The sequence below is a fragment of the Mesoplodon mirus genome, assembly GCF_964341445.2.
Source record: "Mesoplodon mirus genome assembly, chromosome: 15".
In the NCBI taxonomy this organism is placed as follows: domain Eukaryota; kingdom Metazoa; phylum Chordata; class Mammalia; order Artiodactyla; family Ziphiidae; genus Mesoplodon; species Mesoplodon mirus.
The window spans coordinates 351,537-358,618 of NC_138991.1; positions in this window are offsets into that span (position 1 = coordinate 351,537).

A 7,082-nucleotide genomic window follows, 5' to 3' on the forward strand; every position below is an offset into this window, starting at 1 on the left:
CCGGGTACAGATCTAAGAGAAGTGAAAACGTATGTCCACACAAAGCCTTGTACCCAACTCTTTATCACAGGTTTGTTTATACTAGCCAAAAAGTGGAAAAAAACTAAATGTCCACCAACTGCTGAACGGACGACACGATATGACGGGATAGTATTTGGCAATAAAAGCGGTTGAAGTCCAGGGTTCAGCGCGGGCAAACCTCAGAAACCTCCGGGGAGGAAGCTCAGCGGAAGAAGTCAGACAAAGAAAAAGATCCCAGATTGTACAGTTCCTTAGTTACAGAATGTCCAAAAATGGCAAACCCATAGAGACAGAAAGTAGATTGGTGGTGCCGGGGCTCAGGGGAGGGACAGCAGGCACGACTGTTCACGGGCACAGGGTCTCTTCCTGTGGGGGCGAGAATGCTCTGAAGTTAGACTGTGGTGATCGATGCCTAACCCTATAAATATGCTAAGACCACTGAACTGTGTACTTCTAATGGGTGAATTTTGTGGCGAGTAAATTATATTTCAGTAAAGCTGTTTTTTAAAAGTCAGTGGCACACACGAGGGAGCATAATGGTGAGAGTCCCACAGGCAAGCTCTGGACACACGAACTCCCACCCGGACATGGATACGATGACCGACTTTAAAGAGGGCGGAGGGGGCTTCCCTGGTGGCGCAGTGGTTGAGAGTCCACCTGCCAATGCAGGGGACACGGGTTCGTGCCCTGGTCCGGGAAGATCCCACATGCCACGGAGCGGCTGGGCCCGTGAGCCACGGCCGCTGAGCCTGCACGTCCAGAGCCTGTGCTCCGCAACAGGAGAGGCCACAACAGTGAGAGGGCCGCGTACCGCAAAAAAAAAAAGAGGGCGGAGGCCCACGTGTCGGCCCAAGTGAGCAAACCTGAGGAAACCAGCAGGGCAGGGGCCCCCGTCCACCCCAGGAGCGCAGGGCGGGCGAGGGATGCTCTGATTGCCAGGGCCGTCCAGCCAATAGGAGGGCTCGGTGTGCTCTGGGTGCTGTAGGAGATCCATGTAATGGAGGCTCACATCAAAAATAAATTTCTGACGACAGGAGCTGCAGGACAAGAGGTGAACTGCGTCCTCCGTGATGTGTGAGCCGCTGGCCTGGAGGCCTGGGGCTGGTCCGTGAGGCCCCCCAACCCAAGACCCTTGTACGGGGCAGCAGGTGCGAGCAGGCTGCCTTTGGCTCCCCCAGCCTGGCTTCTGTGGGCCTGTGTTCCGGGCCCACCTGGAGATGAGGCAGGGATGGGTCCAGGGGTGCAGGAAGAGGACGGCTAACGGCAGCGGTGTGGGACGGGCTTTGGGGGGCAGGGCGAGGCGTCTCAGACCCCACCCCGCAGCAGCTCTGGGGACACAGGCCAGGAGAAGACAAGTGCTTCTGTGCAGCAGGGGCCCCGTGACCCCACGCAGCCCACGCAGCCCTCCTCTGCCATGTCAGGACCGTCGGCAGCTCATGGCTGAGCCAGGGCTGCAGCCGACCTCTCCTCCCCTCACCCCCAAGACTGACCACGTGGCCCCGTGTCTGGCCTGTGCATCGGTGGGGCTGCCACGCCGGGGGCCCCACTGTCCTGGAGAGGGCAGGCCTCCTCAGCCTTCACCAGCCCTCAGGCAACTTTGGAAGAACATTCTCCACCTCAAAGCCATGAACCGAACACATCCACTGAAAGCCTGGGCCCTGGAATCGGGTACAGTCGGCCCCCACATCTGCAGGGTCTGCATCCACGGATTCAACCAACCATGGATGGAAAATATACTCCCCCAAATTCCAGAACGTTCCAAAGAGCAAAACTTGAATTTGCCAGCAACGATTTGCCCAGCATTTACGTTGTATCAGGTATTATAAGTACTCTAGAGATGATCGGAAGTGTACGGAGCACGTGCGCAGGTTACAGGCAAACACTCCAGAGTTTTCTATGAGGGGCTCGAGCCTCTGTGGATTTTGGAATCCTGGAGCGGTGGTCCTAGAACCAACCCCAGCAGAGCCCCAAGGACGACGATATAAACACACCTTCCACTTAAAAGGAAAAATTCTCTCCTACTTTCATCTCAATCCTCATTCGCCCTCGCCTTCCGGCTCTTCGGGTTTAAGGCAAAGCCCAGAAAGGCAGGAAGAAAAGGGTCAGAATAAAATTGTAGCAACAATTGAAGGCCCACACAAAACTGACCACAGGTCGCAGTAGACACTGGGCGGGGGAGCGGGGGGTGTGCAGCCACAGCCCAGAATTCTACCCTCTGAAGCCAGAGAACCTCTGACCCCAAAGCCCTGAGGTGCAGACAGGCCCTTGGAGGGCCCAGGCCACGTTGCACAGCTCCCAAGGCTGCAGGAGGAGGTTTAGCATCCCTCCAACATCAAAGGGAGTTCCCAGGACCTTCCTTAGACCTGTGGGCCAGAACCTTGGGCAGGGTGGGGTGTGGAATGCACCTGGGCACCTTCAGTGGATGAGCAAGTAAGCATCGCAGGAAGCGGCCCTCCTCTGCGGTGTGGACAGCGGCTCGGAGCGGGAGCCAGGACAGAGCCAGGGACGGCTGGACAGAGTGCAGGTGGCCTGGCCCCGGCAGGAGCAGGTAGAGATTGGTCTGGGAGTTTCTTTAGAAGGCTTCACACCATCACATCTGTCTTCCCCAGTTTGGAAATAAAATGTAAAACCGAAATGAAATATCCAGTGGAAGAGTTGGGAGAGAGAGTCAAAGAAACACGCTAGAAAAGTAAATGAAAGAAAAAGACAGAGAGGAACTTCCCTGGCGGTCCAGTGGTTAAGACTCCGCGCTTCCATTGCAGGGGGCGAGGGTTCGGTCTCTGGCTGGGGAACTAAGACCCCGCATACCGTGCGGTGCAGCCAAAAAAAAGAAAGAAAGAAAAAGACAGAGAGATGGGAGAAAAGGAGGAAAAGCTGCGTAGGACCTAATGGCCAACCCCCGAGTTCCAGAGAGAACCAAGAAAATGAGAGGGAAACATGTACTAAATAAGAACAAATAATTTCCCAAAACTAAAGGAAATTCTATTTTTAGACTGAAAGGCCCATCAAGTGCCCAACACAGTGAATGAAAAAAAGACCTGCTCCAACCAAGCCAAGCACCGTGAAATTCTAAAACACCAGGAGAAACGAGAGGGCCTGAAAGCTCCCGCAGCGGGAAGGTCACCCACGGAAGATATCCTTGGGATGGCGGATGGCATTCCAACAGCGAAGCCAGACCTGCAAACTGTAAGGTTGAAAATCAACTCCCTCTGCCCTCTGGGTCCAGACAAAATATCAATCAAGGAAAACAGTAGAATTAAAACACCTCCAGAGACAACCTCAAAGGCATGCTGCCCGCTGGACACTAAGAAAGTTAGTAGAGGGGACCGGGGAAATTATCTACAAGAAAAGCAAAACTTGTATGAGAAATAACCTTGGTGTGTATGACTGGGCGCAGAAGTGAAAATGAATGAATAAAGATGTCACTCAGCCTTACGCAGGGGCGGCCAGCCGGTGGCTGGGATGGAGAGTGGCAGAAGAGTCTGGTCCTGAGGCCGTAAGTCCTGCAGGGTCTGTCCTGCCCCACATCCTGTGAACCCACAGTCCCAGGCAAACGGAGCCCATGAAGGCCCGGTCTGGAGCGGAGTGTGGGGCGTCCCATGGGAGTGGGTGTCAAGAGCCCACAGGCCAGGCGAGCACGTGCGGAAGGGTGAGGAGGGCCTGGCGCAGAAACGTGTTGATCAAGTGAGCATACGAAGGAGACTGGGCCCCTCACTGCCGAAGGAGGAAGCTGCTCATGCAGAAAGGGAGAGATCTAGAATGTACCCCGGGGGACTGGAGGCATAGGCATCAGTGTGAACGTGTGGTTCTCAGCAAGAAGTAAAGCCAGATGTGTGTGTGTCCACACATGTGCCCACTGAAAGGTTGGCAGCACATCCACGCTAGGTCCAGGGGTGGCTCCAGGTCCAGGGCACAGAGTGCTCAAAGAGTCACAGATGCATCAGAAGGACACAGAGGCCAGCACGGGCGGGCGTCCCCCGCCAGCAGGATAATCTGAGCATCAAAATAATGATTATAATCCACCGGCTAAAATAAACCGTGTGTCTATTCAGAGGTCAATCAAAATGAATACATTGGTAGTGTGAAGCGGACTGTGGTACTTCCGGGGAAAGTGTCACTGCAGCAAGAGACGCTGGGATGACAGCCCCCAACCCAGGACAGAGCTACCCCTGGGTGTCACCAAGCAGCCCACGTCCAGGCCCCAGGACAGCTCACCCGGCACCCAGCGCCCTCCGAGGGGGCGGTCACGCCTGACCAAGACCAACACACCGCGTGGTTCTGAGCCCCCCAGAGACGCTACTGAGGGGCAGACGACCCCGGGTGACGGGCACAGAGTGGCAAACGCACCCTCACGTGGTCAGGAGAAACACCCTTTGAAAAGTTTCTGTGAGTTTGAGATTGCTTCAAAAACTATTTTTAAAACTGACATGGTGTGGGGTGTGACTTCAGTAACAAGTGGTCAGGGGAGGCCTCTGCAAAGAGAGCTTGAAGCCGGGGCCCGGGGGCTCCTCAGGCCCCTCCAGCGGCCCGTCTCCAGCTTCCTAAGTCCCAGGACTGTTCCTCGAAGATTACGAGGCTAAAATGTCCTGGGTCAAGGCTGGCTTCCCAGGGACCTCCTGGAGAGGCGGGGACAGCGGCGGCAGGGCATGCCCCAGGGAGAGTCTGACCACCTGGAAAATCCAAAAGGGAGCGGCACCCATGCCCTGGACACTGCGGGTCACAGGCCGGGCACAGGACAGGTGGGGCACCTTGAGCCCCCAGGAGCGCTGAACTGGGTGGCCTCTCCTTCTCCCCCTCCCCCGGCCCCTTCTCTGCTCCAGGCCTGTGACCTGGTTTCCAGGGTGTGGAGGCAGCACTGGTGTCCCACCCACTGGACCAGCTTTCGGCAGGAAATGCAAACAGGGCCGATGGGAAAATGAGGGCAAGGTTTGCTCTTTTTCTTTCCTTTTTTTTTTTTTTCTTTCTTGCTGGAATTCAGAGAGAAGTAAAATGAAGACTTGCTGAGTGGAGCAAAGACAGACCTGCTTTTGCTGAGTTTAGGTGAAAATGAGAGAAGAGAGCTGGGGGCAGGGGAGTCGGCAGTTCCACCGCTCGGCACGATTCTCATTATTTTCCTTCTAAATCAGCCTCGCTGGTGCTTTCTCTATTCAATAAAAGCCAAACGCAAGCCACGTCCCCTAATCTCTCCAACAGCAGCTCACTGCTGAGAAAATAATACAGATGTAACTTCCAGCATCGTACACTTTCTTTTCCATTTATATGCAAATGGTGACCTTTCACCCAGGCTGTCTCAAAGAAGTGATTCCTTAAAAATGCAAATAGCATGTTGCAGGCAGTTACTGTGGCTGAGTCTTTCTTATATGATTATTATTATTTCTTTTAACCTTACCCACGCTGTAAAAACAACAGCTACACTGCCGGGCAGTAATGAAGACTTTCCAAACTCAATCACAGGACTGGCTCCCCAGGCGGCCTGTCAGGGAGCCTGCCAGCAGGGGAGGGGCCCCCGGATGATGAGGGGTGGGGGGCTGAGCATCCCGGGAGAGGCACAATGGTGTGGGGCCAGGCCTCCGACACGCAGGCAGGTGCGTGGACCGCGGGCCGCAGGCTGTGTCTGCTCCAGGCAGAGGCACAGGATTTCACAGAGGGCCTTCGCACCCCAAATGGAGTTCAACACTAGCGGTCAACACGAGTGACCCCGACCTCGACCCCCGCCCAGGCACACGTGCTTCACCCCCAGACGAGGAGTCGGGGTGGGGGAGGCCCTCCCTCAACCCCCCAGGCCAACAGGAAAGGCCTGGACAGGAGGCTGGAGACGGGGCCTGGGAAATGGACACGGCTACTGGGGGCACAGGAGGCGCCGGGCTGGGGACTTCCACGGCCCTGACCCACCCGACTGACCGAGTCAGGACGCAGGCCAGGGAAGGCGCCCGCGTCCTCGCCGTGCCCCCCCACACCCCGCAGGGTCCCCGGGATCGCCCCTGCGGGAAGCAGACCTGTCCGGCCCGAGGAGAGGAAAGATGGCCGCTTCTTCTTCCTTGAGACCACGCTTCACTTAGGCCCTTGCAGCTGACCCGACTAGAGCGGGCTCTCTCTTGTACAAACAGGGTAAATGCAAGCTGCTCGCGGCTCCATGACGGTCCGTCCATGCCCTGGCTCGCGTCCCGTTCAGGACAGGGGACCGGCAGGAGGGTGGGAGGTCCGGGCACCTCTGGGGCCTCGAAGCCTGGGGGACGGGGTTCGACAACAGTCCCACTCTCCTTCTCCCACCCCAGTCGCTCTACCTCCAGGGCGTGGCAGCACTCCTGTCTGGGGGAGGAGAGCGAACCCAGGGGGCTGACACTGTAGCCCCAGCCCCAGGGCTCAGAATGGCCCCCGTGTGGTGGCTGATTTTCGGGGGACGGGTGGCCAGCAGAGACACCCACCTGTCAGCCTCCTACACTGCCCACTCTGCTGCCTTTTAAGTTAGAAATACTGGGGGGCTGTGCGTGTGAATTTCCCAGTCTGGATGGGCACGTGCGACACACAGAGCGCTAACACGGAACAGAATTTGGAGAGAACGCAAACCACACAGACCAGAAGCAGCTGGCCTCCAAGTGGCTCTGGGCAGCAAGGGGTCCATTGCCAGGAGGGGGGCATGGCGGGGTGGGGAGAGCCCCTCCAGGCCCTGTGCCCCCCACCTCCTCCCCCATGCTGACACGCCTGCTCGGGAGCTGCCAGAATGCTCTCTGGGAGGGCATCACAGCAAGAGTGGGACTCTGACGCTCACATCAGGGCCCATTTGGGGTCCCCCACATGCCAGAGGTGCAGGCTGTGGCAGAGCCTGAGAGCCCAGGCCCTGGGCATGCAGGGTCTCAACCACACCAGGCAGCGGGTTCTGAACCCAGAAGCTGAACATGTGATTTGCAGCTGACGCAGCAAATCCTGGGCCCAGAAGTCTACAGCCGGTCCCATGACACACCTGTTTGTAGCCTTCAAGGGGGCTACAAAGTTTGCCAATGCAATTCAATATCAAATACAACCTGCCTTTCCTCTCCCTTTGGGCTGATGCGCTGACTTCG